At 37.6% G+C, this 18,484-nt stretch overlaps 1 protein-coding gene across 1 annotated transcript in view; it reads right to left on the bottom strand.

Annotated features, from left to right (window-relative positions):
- The window catches only part of LOC311082620 (vascular cell adhesion protein 1-like), a 113,185-nt gene that overhangs the window by 90,673 nt on the left and 4,028 nt on the right, over positions 1-18,484 (bottom strand). The gene's annotated exons all lie outside the window — the stretch shown is intronic.

The raw sequence follows: 18,484 nt of genomic DNA, 5'->3' as shown, positions 1-18,484 counted from the left end.
GTGCTGTGCTGCTCCATATGGAGAGAATTTTGTCTTTATTAATCAATCAAAAAAAAGATTTGCAACCAAAAAGAGAGTTGAGACCAAAAAAGATAAACTGGCAAACAATCAAATAGAATAAATTGGATGAACAATCAAATAGAATAGATTTGAGACCAAAAATCAGGAAGTGGCAACCAAAAAAGCAAAACATTTGAGATCAAAACAGAACAGGTTGCAAATGAAAATGAAATAATTCGATTTTTTTTTTTTTTAAATTCTCTCCATAGCTGCATTTTTTGGAGACCAAACGAAAATGAGTGTTAGTCTTATGTACCTGTACAAAATTAACACCTTGAACCTTGAACAGGAACTTTCCAAAAAAGAAAAGGGGATCAATGACTTCCTTGACTCCAAAGGGATGAAGACGGGCGAAGGTCCAATACAGCTCATCTGTGGCATTGCAAAATACTTCAAGGAAGACTCTTATAAACTCTTCGACAAAAAAGAGGTAGATGTTGTAAATTTTAAACTGTGTGCAAGATAATTATTTGCATCCAGTGGTGAACCAAGTAACCAATCACAGTATGAAGTATAGATTCCCCTAATTGTGCTGCTGATATTCTCTATAAACTCTCTCTCTATAAACTATTTACATTAATGTCTGTGCTTAATGGCTACCTCTGTCTGATGAAGACACTAGCAGATTTGCAATTTGCCAGCAGGTTTGTGTGCACTGGAAACATTAATTCATGTGTCATGTCTGTCACCAAAACAGATCTCTGCAGATCCTGAAGTCGAACTCCCAGTGACCCCATGGATCCTAGTCAGAGGTTTGTAGTTAAATATTTTTTGTATCTCAGCGAGCTGTTTTATAAGCTGTTGTTTTGTCGTATTTATTAAAGAAATGTTTTGCTTGCCTTAAAATATAGGATTATTTTTTTTGTACATGGTGCTCAGAATTGTTATTTTTTTTCTTTATCTTTTTTTTTTTATCTGTGTTTAAGGTGACCAGCAATTGAAGATTGCTCTTGATGGGTTACTTGTCAATGACCACATCACCTCTCCCATTGTGGCCTTGAGCTACGTCTTCTCCATGTTTTATGTCTGCAACGTTCAATACCCACCGGAGATGGATTTTACTCTCGAATTCATGCAAAGGTAAGCACTCATTGTTTGGAAATACTTTGTAAATGTGACTTTGCCGTGCCTTTCTGCACCCAACCTGCTTTTTGTCAATCTACACCAAACCCCTTTGTCTGAGATGTACAAGTTCAAAATGTGTCGCCACATGCTGTGAGCTTTTAGATCAGCTGTTATTGGCTTATGATCCCCCTGAATATGGATTTGTTCGTAGATTTCGTAGCTCCCTGTTGAAGACTATTGTTGGAATAAATGTGTCATATTTTTTAAAATGGCAGGTAACATATGCTTTTTGCTTTACATAGTGTCCCAAGTCAATCAAAAAAAACAAAAAAAACATAACATGATTCTAGTTGGGAAATGGAGCAAAAACATTTTTCTTAGAATGGTTTCTTGACACAAAATTCGTTTGAGCTATCTCTTTAAAACCATTAGCACCTGAGACCAGGTTATGTCAGTGGTGGTCAAACCTTTTCATGTCAAAGACACACAAACTGAAATGTATTTGGCTGCAGACTCCAACCTCAAAATATGTTGTTCCAGGAACCCCCTTCAGAAGCAAAGACTAAACATATTCATTTAAAAAATAATACATGCTGGATTCATGCCCAAATGTTAATACTTTGATGTGTAACATGCACTGAATGTCACAGTTGCTCCACTCCATGTTTGAGTAACCCCCAGGACAGTCCGTGTTCAAATGTGCTGTTACACCTTTTGATAGGACAATGTCAACTGTGTTTTCTATCCCCTTCTGTGTTCTGTGCATTTATAATATCCCTGCACACATGTTGAGGATGCATGCTGTCATGTGTTGGTGATAAGCAGACTTCTCGCCCTTGCAAACATTTCTGTATATGCGCAGTGTGAATGCATGTGTCTTGAAAAGACAAAGGAAGAGATAAGCTTAGCCACTGGCACCAGCACCACAACAACATTGGGTACTAGACAGATGGTCAACTAGAATGATAGAGAGGTTCACACATAGGGGCATATTGAAGAAAACAAATGTATGATTTTATTGAACTGCTCCACTCCTGTCAAGCCACACTACACGTGCAAACTTTGTCTGCATCTCACTATTATTATTATTTTTTTCTCAGAGTTTTCTTTGGGATCAATCCTGAGCGAGGCTCCAAGGCAGAGAAGAAGGGGAAGAAACAGCACTGCATTCCTCCACAGGTGTGCAAGCTGGTTTCTCAGCTGAAGGAATTTGAATGCAAGCAGAAGGAATCTGAGTGGGCCATTTGAGCTGTTCTCAAAGCTTTTTGGACTGAATACACACACACACACACACACACAAACACACACACACACACACACAAACACAAACACAAACAAATCCAAAAACATTGGGATTGGGAGTAGAAATACAGATTTTTACAGTATGATGTGAGTTCAGATGTTTTAACTAGATGCCCACAACACACATGCTGCAGTTTCAAATCAAATCCCCCATGTTAAGGGGGAGGGAAGGTGGGCGATATTTGTCATTCCAGGTAGAGCTTTGCCTGTCAATGTGGAGTTGGAGGTGTAAGTTTTAAGTTTTATTTTTTGCAGAAATCTCTTTATGGCATGTTGCACAGAGTCATCCTTCTAAGGTCATGGTTGTTATTGCTGCACTGATGTTTTATAGAAAAGTTGTATAATGTAATACTTCTAATGTTTTATTTGTTTTTTGTAGAAAGGTCAGACACTGGTTGCAGAGCTCTGCCTGTCGGTGTGATATGTGGAGTTGGAGGTGTAGGTTTCTGCATCCTCCTGGAGGGGGCTCCTCATTTTGCACTGACAGGTGAGACAGCAACAGCAATGCTGGCAGTTTTATTGTCTTATTTTGTCAATGTCTTTAACAAATCCATTTGTTATTAATGCCTGTCAGCCTGTGGGTGCTAAAAAGTTGCTAGATTTGGCAGCTCCCTGTTAAAGGACATGGCTGTAGTTCTTTGAGAGAACAGCTGGTTTATGTATGTAAAATTGCTCTGAATGTGAAGGTGATGTTCTGAATGTTTTAATGGTTGTGATGTTCTGAATGTTTTAATGGTTGTAATGTAAATATTGCAATTCATTCACCACAAAAAGTGCAATCACTTTAAAGCACTGGCAGCTGTTAAAGGAAATAAATAATTGTTGTGATTCTACATTTGTGCTTTATTGATGATAAACGGTATAGAGAACTATACGGAATTAAACATTTTAAGATGACTGAAGTGTCCGTAAATGGTACCGATTGAGTACTTTAATGATACGGAATATTCCATTTTAGGTTTGATGGAAGTGTCCGTAAATGGTAAAGAAAAAGTCAGGTAAATCTACGGAAATATCTGTTATAGGGTTTACGGAATTGTCCGTACAATAACGCAAGAATTTACGGAAAATAGGCTACGGAATTTTCCATTTTAGGTTTGATGGAAGTGTCCATCAATGGTACAGAAAAACTCAGGTAAATCTACGGAAATATCCGTTTTAAGGTTTACGGAAGTGCCCGTACAATAACGGAAAAAGTGCTGGTAATTAATTACCAGCACTTTTTCCGTTTTTTAACGGAACTTTTTTTAACAGTGTACTTGAACTGCAAGTTAGTCCTATAGCCTACTGTCGTCCTGTTCAGTCATATTAACTGTCGTCTTAACTGTCGTCCTGTTCTGTCATCCTGTTCAGTCATCTTAACTGTCCTCCTGTTCTGTCCTCTTAACTGTCCTCCTGTTCTGTCATCTTGTTCTGTCGTCTTAACTGTCGTCCTGTTCAGTCATCTTAACTGTCCTCCTGTTCTGTCATCTTAACTGTCCTCCTGTTCTGTCATCTTGTTCTGTCGTCTTAACTGTCCTCCTGTTCTGTCATCTTGTTCTGTCATCTTAACTGTCCTCCTGTTCTGTCCTCTTAACTGTCCTCCTGTTCTGTCATCTTGTTCTGTCGTCTTAACTGTCGTCCTGTTCAGTCATCTTAACTGTCCTCCTGTTCTGTCATCTTAACTGTCCTCCTGTTCTGTCATCTTGTTCTGTCATCTTAACTGTCCTCCTGTTCTGTCCTCTTAACTGTCCTCCTGTTCTGTCATCTTGTTCTGTCATCTTAACTGTCCTCCTGTTCTGTCCTCTTAACTGTCCTCCTGTTCTGTCCTCTTAACTGTCCTCCTGTTCTGTCATCTTGTTCTGTCGTCTTAACTGTCCTCCTGTTCTGTCATCTTGTTCTGTCATCTTAACTGTCCTCCTGTTCTGTCCTCTTAACTGTCCTCCTGTTCTGTCATCTTGTTCTGTCGTCTTAACTGTCGTCCTGTTCAGTCATCTTAACTGTCCTCCTGTTCTGTCATCTTAACTGTCCTCCTGTTCTGTCATCTTGTTCTGTCATCTTAACTGTCCTCCTGTTCTGTCATCTTGTTCTGTCATCTTAACTGTCCTCCTGTTCTGTCCTCTTAACTGTCCTCCTGTTCTGTCATCTTGTTCTGTCATCTTAACTGTCCTCCTGTTCTGTCCTCTTAACTGTCCTCCTGTTCTGTCCTCTTAACTGTCCTCCTGTTCTGTCATCTTGTTCTGTCCTCTTAACTGTCCTCCTGTTCTGTCATCTTGTTCTGTCCTCTTAACTGTCCTCCTGTTCTGTCCTCTTAACTGTCCTCCTGTTCTGTCATCTTGTTCTGTCCTCTTAACTGTCCTCCTGTTCTGTCATCTTGTTCTGTCATCTTAACTGTCCTCCTGTTCTGTCATCTTAACTGTCCTCCTGTTCTGTCCTCTTAACTGTCCTCCTGTTCTGTCATCTTGTTCTGTCCTCTTAACTGTCCTCCTGTTCTGTCCTCTTAACTGTCCTCCTGTTCTGTCCTCTTAACTGTCCTCCTGTTCTGTCATCTTGTTCTGTCCTCTTAACTGTCCTCCTGTTCTGTCCTCTTAACTGTCCTCCTGTTCTGTCCTCTTAACTGTCCTCCTGTTCTGTCATCTTGTTCTGTCCTCTTAACTGTCCTCCTGTTCTGTCCTCTTAACTGTCGTCCTGTTCAGTCATCTTAACTGTCCTCCTGTTCTGTCGTCTTAACTGTCCTCCTGTTCTGTCCTCTTAACTGTCCTCCTGTTCTGTCCTCTTAACTGTCCTCCTGTTCTGTCCTCTTAACTGTCCTCCTGTTCTGTCATCTTGTTCTGTCGTCTTAACTGTCGTCCTGTTCAGTCATCTTAACTGTCCTCCTGTTCTGTCGTCTTAACTGTCCTCCTGTTCTGTCCTCTTAACTGTCCTCCTGTTCTGTCCTCTTAACTGTCCTCCTGTTCTGTCCTCTTAACTGTCCTCCTGTTCTGTCATCTTGTTCTGTCCTCTTAACTGTCCTCCTGTTCTGTCCTCTTAACTGTCCTCTTAACTGTCCTCCTGTTCTGTCCTCTTAACTGTCCTCCTGTTCTGTCATCTTGTTCTGTCATCTTAACTGTCCTCCTGTTCAGTCATATTATCTGTCATCCTGTTCAGTTATATTAAAGGGGGGGTGAAATGCTCATTTCACTCAATCTCCTGTTAATCTTGAGTACCTATAGAGTAGTATTGCATCCTTCATATTTCCAAAAAGTCTTTAGTTTTATTATATTTATAAAAGACAGATAGGCTGTTCCGAGTCTTTCCGGAAATAAACGAGCGTCTGGAGGCGTGCCGTGTGGGCGAAGACGCGCTGATAGCTAACAACAACACACAGAGACATTTGACATTTGTTTTACTCACTGCGACCGCGAACCTTTATCATTGTGTCTGCTTGATCCTTAAGCATTAGACGATCTGCAAATCCGTCGATCTGGGCTTTGTTTATAAAACATTCATCGTCGAAATGCAGGGAACAAACAGTCTACACAACTCGTTTTTGCCCCGGAAAAACAATCTGCATCCACTGTTCCTAACGCTGGTTCTTTGTGAAGCTGAACACGGTAAGCTTTAATCCCTCACATCCAAAAACACACTTTGGAGACACTATGCAGCGCTGCCTTTGATTTCCTTTTGATGTGCGCGGTCTCGCTCTCCTCTGGTCGACGTGTGCGCGGGCGCGCTTTTCCGGGACAAATGCTCATATAAGGAGCTCCACTCTGGTCTACGTCATTAGATCCATGATCGAAAAAAATCAGCCGAAACTTATACCAACCCGGAAGTAAGATTTTCGGCACAGAAATTCTCCGTTATTCGTCCAAAATATTTTTTAAAAACTTTGGCCATGTTAAGCATGAGAATCCATCTCTTTAACACTGTAAACAACTCTGAATACATGAAACACCATTGCACCCCCCCTTTAACTGTCGTCTTGTTCTGTCGTCTCTGTCGTCTTGTTCGAACTTCCCGGATTAATAACTCATTATTATGAGTTCATGACACTGTTTATACACTGTACACTGTACTGTCGCCAAATTCAGATCACACATCACTACTGTCCTTTTGGTTATACTACTACACCTATTTAAAAAAAAAAAAAAAATTATAATAATTATAATTATATATATATATATATATATATATATATATATATATATATATATATATATTAAAATTGTATAGACAATTGTAAATGTATCATTTTGATGATTTTTATTATGAAAAAAAAAATGTACAATTGTCTTTACAATAATAATAAATAATAATAATAATAAAAAAATGTACAATTGTCTTTACAATAATAATAAATAATAATAATAAAAAAAAAAATAATAAAAAAAAAAAAAAAATATATATATATATATATATATTGTATAGACAATTGTAAATGTATCATTTTGATGATTTTTATTATGAAAAATATTCAATAACTTCACTGTAAATCACTGTATTGTTGCCAAATTCAGTTCACACATCAGTGCTGTCCTGATGGTTATACTGCAACACTTATTTTGGATAAATATATTTTTACATAATTTTTATGATTTTTATTAAACCCCACGGGCCGGGAAGGGCCGATATTTCCCTCCACTATCCTCGGGCCGGGCCCTTGATCAAGCATTTGTGTTACAAAATGCAACACATTATGTGTCACGCGCAGCATCTTCTCCGCTCGCACGCATACACCGGGGCCCGGGATAGACTTTACAAATATTTATTTTGTTTAAAAAAAAATATTCTATATTCTAAAAATATTCTTGTTGAATTATATTAGAGTAGCCTAGTAGGCCTACTCCTCCTGGGCCATCCAAAGTTCATTCTTGTTCATTTTCTGTGAACATCATTGTCATTCATGTTTCTTCATTCGGATCCATTTGCAATCCATTCCATTTTGAATAAACAACCAACGCATGTGTTTACATTTCGTCCTTAAGAATTAAATGAATGTGAAGCAATTTGTACAAATAGAGAGGCTATAGCCTCTATATATAGAGTTATTCGTATTTGTTATACATATATAACAAATGTTATACATATTTGTCATATCAAATATGCGCTATAGCCGTTAAATAAGCGCATTTAGTTTCATATTTGTTAAAATATTATAATGTTATTTTTTCCCATCTATGTTGATTATGAAAAGTGAACAGCACAAGTAAGGATGCGCAATATATCGGGAGATGAGTGGGTTAGACATGATTTGACCACTTCATTAAGTTTTGTTTTGAAGAAAGCCTTTCTTTAAAGTGAATTTCGTTTTGTATAAATTTTATTTTAATTTTAATCAATTTTTCATCAACCAATTGCCTGTATTTATTAAATAAGAATCAAAAAAAGTTGCTGCCTTAAATATTTAAGTACAATCAACTTGGATGTTTAAGTCATTTCAACTTAAATTACATTAAACTGACTTAAAGAATGAGTTGAATATTGTATAACCTATAAAAAAAGTTGAAAAATGCTTAACTTATTTTGATGAGTTAAAGCAATGGAAAAACATGTGTTGTCCTAACTTATTGATTTTTTAGTGTGTTCTTTATGAGTAAAGTTTGTTTTTCTTCATCGTTAAACAATGTGTTACACATATTTTAACATATGTGTATGTTACACGTTGCCTACGGCGTATAGGCTCCGGCGTAGGTCCGACGCAGAAGTATAATGAGGCCTTAAGTCTCTTCATAACAGAAGTCTCATTAGTATGAGGTTTTTTTTTCACCAACACACTTTAATCTTCAGAAAAATGTCATACTGACATTATTATCATAAACATGTTAATGAAAAAAAAAAAGATAAAAAATACAGTGTATTTACCTAAATGTGAAGTGCTCCAGTCCACTGAGAAGACAGGGATCTCTGTTCTTCACTGAGAACCCGATACCCCAAGCTCTCGCACAATCTCAGATTCTTTAGTGCTTCCTGACTTCTTATCAGGATCATGACATGGTGAAGAAGCATGCTGAGTTTCAGATCGGACCAAAGGTAGCGCTATAAATGGCAAAAAGCTTCCATTCTTATTAGGGGTTCAAGCATGAAATGCTGAAACCCTATTGTAATTGTAAGGATTCGTAAAACGCATCGTGCAGGACAAACCGTAAGGCCTAGAGACGTGAAACCTGACCAGATGGTAGGCCTCAATTTGGGGACAACCTATCAGAGTATGACCCCGATTGGCCCATAGGTGGTGCTACAGCAACCAAAAGTACAAAATCGGGTAATTTATAAAATGGGCGTGGCAAAATACACTAAAAAGCCTATAAATCCTAAATAAACACTCAGAACGTCACAAATTGGTGAGCATATGTGACATAACATCATTAACAAGCATGCCAAATATTATGGAGATCGGACCAAAGGTGGCGCTATAACTGTTAAAATGCTTTAAAACCATATATTTCCAATGGTACGTTGCCTGTATTGGCTGTAAATGGTCTTTTCCATCTATTATGTCAGTGGTAACATGCTTGCTAAATAAAACTTAATAACTTTTGATGCTTTTGTGCATAAAAACCTTAAAGGCCTTAATAGCTTGAACCCTGATAAATGCTGCTTGCAGCTTTAATTATTATTATTTTCCCCTAAAACGCATCGTGCAGCCCAAACCGTAAATGCTGGAGACTTGAAACTCAGCCAAATGGTAGTCCTCAATTTGGGGAGAACCTATCAAAGTATGACACCGATTGGCCAATAGGTGGCGCTACAGCAAGCAAAAGTATGAAATCAGCCATAACTCCTAGACCGTTTGTCATAGACTCAAGTGTCTTATATCACTGTAATCCTTGGCTGAAGACGGACAAAACGTATATCTCCGATTTTATTTGCGTCTGGAAAAATCTTCCGCCATTTTGAATTTTCTCAAAAACCTACTTTTGCAAACTAGTCCTAGGTTTTTTGCCCGATCGGAACCAAACCAGTGCAGAAATGTTTTCTGGAGTCTGATTATCAATAATTTTTTTTTTTTGTGATTATCTTTTTATTTCACTATCACAGGATATATACATTTTATGTTATTATACATCAAGTATATAAACATCAAAATTAAAACTATTTACAGTTGCCAAAGCTTTGAAAAATAAATAATAATACTAATAGATGCAAAATAAATAAAATGCAATGCAATTTGTGGCATTGTTAAGACCCATTTAAATTATGCATTAAACCTGAGGAAAAACAGGTGGTTTCAAAAGAGCGACAATAACTTTGTTCCAAACATCCAAAGTTGAACTTCGTGCTTTATGAATGACAGCCAGTGATCTTTCTATAAGAACAATATCTCTGAAGTAATTATACCATTCTTTTATTGATGGGGATCCAGAAGAAAACCAAGAATGAATTATGGTCTTTTTTGCAGCAGTTAAACCTGCAAATATTATTTTCTTAGAAGCCAATTTAGTACCAATAATAAGTGATGAGTCATCATTAAATAAAAATAAAGTAAGCCGTTTAGGAATTGGGAACTCTAATATATCTTCAAGAAAAGCTGCCACTTGAGACCATAGGTTAGAGACATCTGGGCAGTCCCAGAAGATATGCAAGCAAGTGCCAACCGTATTCAAATCACATTTTTCACAATTTGGGGTATCTATAAGCTTCATTTTAAAACGTCTGTATGGGGAAAGGTACAATTTCTGCACAAACTTAAAATGGATTAATTGGTGTGCAGGATTCTTTGATGACAAAAACAGATTGCTCCATACATTGTCCCAGTCCAGTTCCATGTGTCTCTCTTTGAGGTCATGATTCCACGATTTTATCACTCCCAGGGGTTTATCACGTTTTGTGATTAACTGTGCATATATTCTAGACACCAGTCCGCTGCACGATGTTCCTGGATAAATCCACAGACTCAGCGGATGAGCACAGAGGGGAGAGTCCCAGGGAACTCCATGAGCTTTGATAGCTGACCTTAGTTGCAAGTACAAAAACCAGGAAAATCCAGGAAGAGAGTATTTTTCTTTAAGGTCCTGAAATGATTTTAAGCCATTTTGTCCATATAGATCCTGCAAAGTGTAAACTCCTTTAGAGGCCCAACTTGTGTTGAAATATGGGCCATGCTTCTGCAATAGATTATAATTGTGCCATATAGGGGAGCGATCACAGTAGTGCAGCCCATTTGACTCTGAACAGCTGACCAAACCTGTAGAGAGTTACCTATAATTGGCCCGAACATCTCATGTGCAGATTTAGGTTTAAGTCCTGCAAATAACAGATCTTCAATTCTATGTGGTCTTACAATTTCTTGTTCTATCTGACGCCAGGGAAGTACAGAGTGTTTGTCACACCAATTTGTAAGTGATTTCACCTGAAAGGACCAATAATACAATTTAAAGTCAGGCAATGCAAGACCACCAGACAATTTCATCCGCTGAAGAGTACTAAGACGGATACGGGGTTTTTTACCATCCCAAATAAAATTAGAGATTCGAGACTGCAGCTCCTCAAAATATTTTACAGGTGGAGCTAAAGGAATCATAGAGAAAAGAAAATTTAACCTACCCAAAACATTCATTTTTATTATTGAAATTCTACCTTGTAGTGACATTTTGAGATTGGACCATCTCTGCATATCTGCGAAGATTTCAAGTTTAAGTTTATCATAATTTATGCGTGATATATTCGACAAATTTGTTATTTTAACCCTAAATATGTAAATGCTGTGTCATGCCACTGGATATGAGGAATAGGTGGTAATGGAAGGCATTTTGCAGAGGCATTCAATGGAAAAAGAAGGGATTTATCCCAGTTTATTTTATAGCCAGAGAATTTATTAAACTGGGAGAATACTTTTATTATTTGAGGTAAGGAGACATGTATATTAGTAAAATATAAGAGTATGTCATCTGCATAAAGAGAAATTTTATGCTGAGTTCCTTGTATGACTATGGGTGATATCAGAGAATCAAGTCGAATCGATTGTGCTAGTGGTTCTAATGACAATGCAAAAAGTAGGGGGGATAGTGGGCAGCCCTGGCGGGTGCCACGATGCAGAGGAAATGACTTTGACAGAATGTTACCTGTTGATACTACTGCATAAGGGTTAGTATAGAGTGTTTTGACCATAGATATGAATGTTTTTCCGAAGCCAAATTCCTCTAGAACTAACCAAAGATATTCCCAACTGACCCGATCAAAGGCCTTTTGTGCATCTAAACTAAAGACCGCTGCAGGTTGAGTATCAATTTCAGAAGCATGTATAATATGCAGAAGACGTCTGATATTATCAGATGCAAGTCTCCCTCTTAAAAATCCAGATTGATCAAAATGAATTAATTTGCATACATATAATTCAAGTCTTTTAACTAAAAGTTTAGCAAAAAGCTTCAACTCTGTTGAAATTAAAGATATTGGCCTGTAACTACCGCACTTCAGAGGGGACTTGCCCTTCTTTAGCAACACAGAAATAAGTGATGTATTTTGCTCACGATGAAATGAACCAGTGCTAAGAGCATAGTTGATTGAATTTAGAAGAAAAGGACCAATACTATCCCACAATTCCAGGAATAGCTCCGGAGGAAAACCATCTAGTCCTGGGGATTTGCCCCTTTCCATTGAAGACAGTGCATCTTTTAGTTCTGTAATAGTGGGAGGTTTATCAAGAAATTCTGCTTCTTCCTTGGACAGGGAGGGTAAATTAAGCTTTGAAAGATATAATTTAAGGACAGTCGGGTCAAAGAATGCTTCGGATTCATAAAGATTTGAATAGAAAAGTCTAAAAGTATCATTAATTTCCTCTGCATCATAGGTAACAGATCCTAATGGGGTTTCAATTGCGTTGATGATGGAAAATGATTCATTTTGTTTTATTTTTGCAGCTAAAAGTCTGCTTGAGCTTTCACTTTGACTATAATAAGTCACTCTTGTGCGGTGGATAGAGAATTCTGCCTTCGATTTCAGTAGGTTATTTAATTCAAATTTTAAAGTTAAAAGAAATGTCTGTTTTTGGTCAGAGAACTGTCGCTTTTGATCTGCTTCTAATAGTTGAATTTCATTTTCTAATTGTACAATTCTGCAATTTCTGGACGCCTTCATATTAGAAGCAAATGAGATAGCTTCTCCTCTAATAAAGCATTTGGTTGTTTCCCAAAGTATTTGGGGTGATGATGCTGACTCTAGATTAATTTCTAGAAACAGTTTCAGATTAGCTCTCAACTGTTTCAGGAACTCTGAGTTCTGAAGTAACATTGTATTAAACCGCCATCTGTGTGCGTGTTTGCTAGGCTTCCATGTAAGTTCAAAAGTATATACCACAGGAGCGTGATCTGAAATAATAAGGAAGAATGTCTGCAGATTTGATTAAATTATTTAATTGAGGCGAAACAAAAATGTAGTCAATTCTGGAAAATGTCTTGTGCCTATTAGAGAAAAAGGTGTAATTTTTCACTAAGGGATTTCGTAAACGCCAGGCATCAATAATGTTCAATTCTGTCATAAATCTATTAATCCCGGAAGGTGCATCCAAGCCAGAATAGATATTTGCTGATCTGTTTAGGTAATATTACACACTTGATTGAAGTCACCACCAACTACCAGTAAGTATTCAGGTATATCTAAGAGAGTGGCTGAAGAAGAAGTTGGAGTCGGGTATATTAGGGCAATATATTGATACAAAACAGATTTTTATATTATGGGCAGTTACAGCCGCATATGATAAGCGTCCCTCACTATCTTTCCCAAATTTATCAATATTTAATGATAATTTCCAATCAAACAGAATAGCAACGCCTTTAGTTTTATTTGGGGCACAGGAATGAACTATGCATTTATAATATCTATTCTGAAATCTATGAATATCATTCGTTTTTAAATGTGTTTCTTGGATCAAAGCAATTGAGATCTTTTTTCGTTTAAGAAATTCTAAGCACTTCGTTCGTTTAATCGGCGAGTTTAGGCCGTGGACATTCCACGACATTACATTAAGGGGTATATTCATAAATGGAGCTTTAACGTAAAATATTCAGGATATAGATGGGCCTCCACAAAATCAAAACGTGAATTTAAAAATAGTAAAATAATGAATGCACATAACTTACACAAAAACTTCAAGGCTTTGGCGATAGAACAATTGACAAAAGAACAAAGAACATTACAATCCATCCGCAAGAGACAAGACCTACCCAGCAAACACAGAACGTTGGCACAACGTAGCCAACCTTCTAACAACGTTTTAACAACATGGCCAAAAGGTTGCTATAACTACGTTGTGTGGTGAAGGTTGTTACAGCGTTGTCACAATGTTGGTATTAAACCACCGTTCAGGGCCATTGCTTAAGGTTGTACCAACGCTGTCTTGACAACCACTGGACTACATAATGTACTCGTCACTGCCCTGAAGCGCGAAAATCAGCCTTTTAAATTCCAACCACCTGTTGTTGGGCTCATTGTGTTCTCATTCATCATCGAGCAAGGATACGTGAGTATTGCGTTTAGCCTACCTCAGCTATCAAACACAACCTACAACTTTAATTATAATGTGATTAATGTAGCATCGCTCGCACTGTTTAGTTTTTCGTTTGATTTTTCCGCTATTTAGTCTCATTCGTTTCTTTGCTCCTCTGAATTTGTGGATGTTTCCTCGGTGACACCTGCTTTCGGCTACTGTCCGCCATACAGACCCGGTTTTGTTCTTTAAATGTTCTGATCTGCCTTTTCTTTTTATGTTTTATTTATTATACTTAAAATAAATTTGTATATTCCTTTATTTCTTTTTTTTTTTTTTTTCACAAATGTATGACTTTTGGAAGTGCAATTTGATTATATGCAGTTTTAATAAAGTTGAATTAACGAAACCTTCTGTCATTTTTACTCTTCAAAGTGTAGGCTACACTTGCAGGTGTTGATAGCCCCATTAAATAATAATATAGATAAACAATAAACGATAAAAAGTATAATTATCTAACAAAATACACCATATAAAAATATTGTCAGAATGTCGTCTCTCAGTTGCTGAATGTCGCGCAGCAACGTTGCTACAGCCCTGTCACGTCTTACAATTCTACGTTGTTACAATGTTGCGAGCACGTAGACAGCGACGTTGCCATAGCAGAAATACAACGTGCCAGAGACGTTGCCACAACGTAAATGTGTTTGCTGGGTAGAATTCTCTCTCTTTGGGTGGAGAAAATAAACAAAATTTAAGGTGTTACTGCCTGTGGCTATCTAAAGCAGCACGTCCCAAGTCCGAGTCAAAACGAACATCAGAAACGCTAGTAAATAACCCATCAGACCTATTTAGACGAGGACTTTTTGTTTACCGGTTTTATTTGTTAACTAGACTCTGAAATACCGAGGGAAGGGTTTTCCTGGTCGTCACATCCACTTGGAAACGAAGAGGCAGAGATGCTCGGCGTAGCTGGCGTTGAGAGCGGAGCATGATCCAATTCCAGTAGAAACTTTCCGGCGTCCTCAGCATTCTTAAAGTGATGCAGCGTTCCGTTGAACTTCACTTTCAGGGTCGCTGGATATATCAGGAACGGGCGCAATCCTTTGTCTGCAAGCTTCCTTCTCACACTATCGAACGATCTTCTCTTTAGAGCCGTTTCGTTGCTAAAATCTGGAAAAAATAACAGCTTGGATGGACCATGAATTATTTCGGACTGAAGTGCTCTGGCTCCGTTCAGAATTCTCTCCCTATCCTGATATCTGAGAAGCCGAAAGATGAGTGTTCGGGGTCGGTTTGCCTTATCACGACCGCCATAAATACGGTGAGCCCGCTGAATTTCTATCTTTCCACCAACTTGGAGGGAAGGGATCCACTTCGGTAAATTTTCCTGAAGAAACTGAACAGCGTTCTCACCCTCCGCTGACTCAGGTAGGCCCACGAGTCTGACGTTACATCTTCGCGATCTGTCCTCCATTTCAACAGTTTTGTCTCGGAGATTAATTATCTCTTGCTGATGCGTATTAAGCTCCTGTTTAGCCGAGCGCATATTTGCATTCATCGAATCCATCCGTCCTTGTAATGCTTTGCCAAGTTCAGCTTGGCGGGTGAAATCCTGTCGTAGTTCGTTAACGGCTGAGTTCGAGGATTCAATCATGTTCTTTAAAGTTTGAATTTCTCCAGAAAGCACCTCCTCCATTACCTCTCTCACTGCTAATTTTACTTTTTTTGCGAACCTCTCCTCTTGTTCTTGCAAAGCCATTAAAATGGCTGAGTTCGGCGAGTCTTCATTCGGCCCTTCTTTCCCTTTCTTTTTCGTTGCCGTCTCGTCTTGCGATGGCTTATTCTTTGCGGATTTTGATCCAGACATCTTCAGGGACACTTCCGACTAAAATCAGCTAGCTTAATTTCTGATTGTAAATATATTTTCTCGAAATTTCGGACTTTTGAGACGGAGTTCAGTTTTAGGCATGCATCACTCGTGCCCAGCCACCGGAAGTCATTATCAATAATTATTGAAAAAAAGTTGAAATTCGATTCACGGTTGCTAAGGGCCGCTCAAATGATCGAAGTAGGCGGAGCTACATTTACTAAAATGGCTATAACTCTTGAACTAAATGAGATATTTTCACCAAACTCCGTACACATGTGTAAGACCTCAATTCAAGGTAACAGTAAAAAAACCGCGACGATTGGCCTCATGGTGGCACTATAACATGAACAAAACATAAAAAGGGCTATAACCACCTGACCGTTGGTCCAATTGACTTGAAAATTGGTATGCAGTATCTTGGTCCAAGGTGCCATGTATCTCTATGAGGACATTGGTGTATCTCAAAAACTGAAAAAAATTAAGTTTGAGCACCTATTAGACAAGGTTAATGGAGGCCAATCGGAACGAAACTCGATGGGCATGTTCGGCTCATGGCCGTAAAGGTCTGTAAGAATTTTGAAAGAAATTAGTTGGCGCTAACGAGGTTTACGCCCTCTGTAATCACGTGGTGTTGCACACATCCACACAATATGCATATCATTTGATAGATCTCATCATACTGAACAACTTTGCCTCAAGAACCACTGCTGTCAATCAAACCGTTCATTAAATATTTACAAATATGTTAAAAACCTACTTTTGCGAACTAGTCCTAGGTTTTTCGCCCGATCAGAACCAGACCAGTCTAGGACTGTTCTCTGGACTCTTTAGATTAATAATTATCAAAAAAAAATTGAAATTTTGCTTTTGCTTGGCTATAACAGGGTCGTTAAGATAATGGGCGTGTCAAAATACACTCAAACATCTATAAATCCTAAATAAAAAGTCAGAATTTCACAAAAATTGAAGAGCTTATGTGACATAACATGCTAAAGAAGCATGGAAATTCTTATGGAGATCAGACCATAGGTGGCGCTATAACTGTTAAAATGCTTTAAAACCATATATTTCCTAAGGTAAATTGCCTGTATTGGCTGTAAATGGTGTTTTCTATCTATGATCATATAATGTTCATATAATAATGTTCAAAACCAGTGCAGTGCAATTATCTGTACTCAATAGTTATCAGAAAAATTATAACTTCTTCATTTGGATGGTTATAATAGGGTCACTTCAATATGTAGCCTTGACCAAGTGTCCACAAAAGCCTATATCTCTTAATGCTCAGACCTTAAAAACAAGTCAGAACAAGCATGAAAAATTTCAGACAGATCGGACAAAATTTGCCTCTTTAACAGTTAATAAAAAAGGTGAAAATGAATAACATTGGCATATTAAGCCAATAAGTGGTATTTTACTGCCCCCTGCTGCCATTTCATCATACTACTCCATAATATTGTTCTATAATTCATATTTAGACTTTATAAAATCATTATTTTAACATTTACAATCACATTTTGTCAAAATTCATCTATTGGAGTATTACTATTGACAACTGAGTCACATTAAGAAGTGAATACTGAAAGAGAAATTAAAACGTCCATTTAAGCCACGCTCCGAATACTGTCATCGTGGGCCTCGGGAGCGCGCCCCCCGCGGATCGCTAGTCGGCGGGACCCCCGACTTTGAACGGCCGTAACTCCTGACCCAGACCACCCCAAACCTTTTGTGAGAGCTCGTTGGAAATGGCCCGTCGTTGGCTAGCTTCGATTCAAATGTGGTGTTATTTGCCCTGGGCATTCCAGAGATAAAAGCCCCAAAAGATATGCCTTTGAACGGTCATAACTCCCGGCCCTAATCGCTCAAAAACAAAGTGATGGTCTCATTCAACAGGGCTCCTCGAGCACTATCTATGCTCTGAGTTTCAGAATTTTTCACGTTCTGGTTACCGAGATATAAGTGAAAAACCAAATTCCCATTCATTCACTCATTCATTCAAACACTTCATTGTAAAATGTAAGCTATAATACCACTTTTGTCCACTTGAGGGAGCAGCAGGATTACACATTATCTTTTCATTAGCTTTCAGTATTGGGAAACAAACAAATGCTTTAAAAAGCAATCTTTTTTATTATGATGTTTTTTATTTTTTATTATGATATTTGTATATATATATATATATATATATATTTTTTTTTTTTTATTTTTTTTATTTTTTTTTTTATTATTATGATTATGATGAAGTTTTATTAGATCACAAAGAAATGCCTATAGACAATTAAATATATTTTCTCAATAACATATCCCAAAAACATTGAAAACATGTGTGTGTGTGTGTGTGTGTGTAAGCATGCATTATGGAGTTAAACATGGAAAAACTGGTTTGCTTTAGTGCAGAAAACTGGTGAAAATCATGAAGTTTAAAGTGAAAGTGAGCCAATAAGTGGTCTTCTACTGCCCTCTGCTGGCCATTCTACTTATTATTAATGAAGTCTTTTCACATGTGCTTTTGCATCATTCATATTTAGACACTTAAAAAATCACTTGTATAACAATAACTATTATAACACAATCATATTTTGTGTTATCACTTCATTTGCATTGACACTTCACATAATTGCTAGTAATGTGGTAAATCATGGTAAATCACGCTAGAAACATGATAAATCATAGTAAATAATACTAGAATGTGGTGTATCAAGGTAAATCATGTTAGAATCCTGGTAAATCATCCTAGAACGTGGTATATGATGGTAAATCATTCTAGAACATGGTAAATCATGGTAAACTATGCTAGAACA

The sequence above is a fragment of the Abramis brama genome (genome assembly GCF_963993115.1).
Source record: "Abramis brama genome assembly, chromosome: 1".
NCBI lineage: Eukaryota > Metazoa > Chordata > Actinopteri > Cypriniformes > Leuciscidae > Abramis > Abramis brama.
Note: the sequence above shows the minus strand (reverse complement) of the source record. Positions and strands in the feature narration are given on the sequence as shown.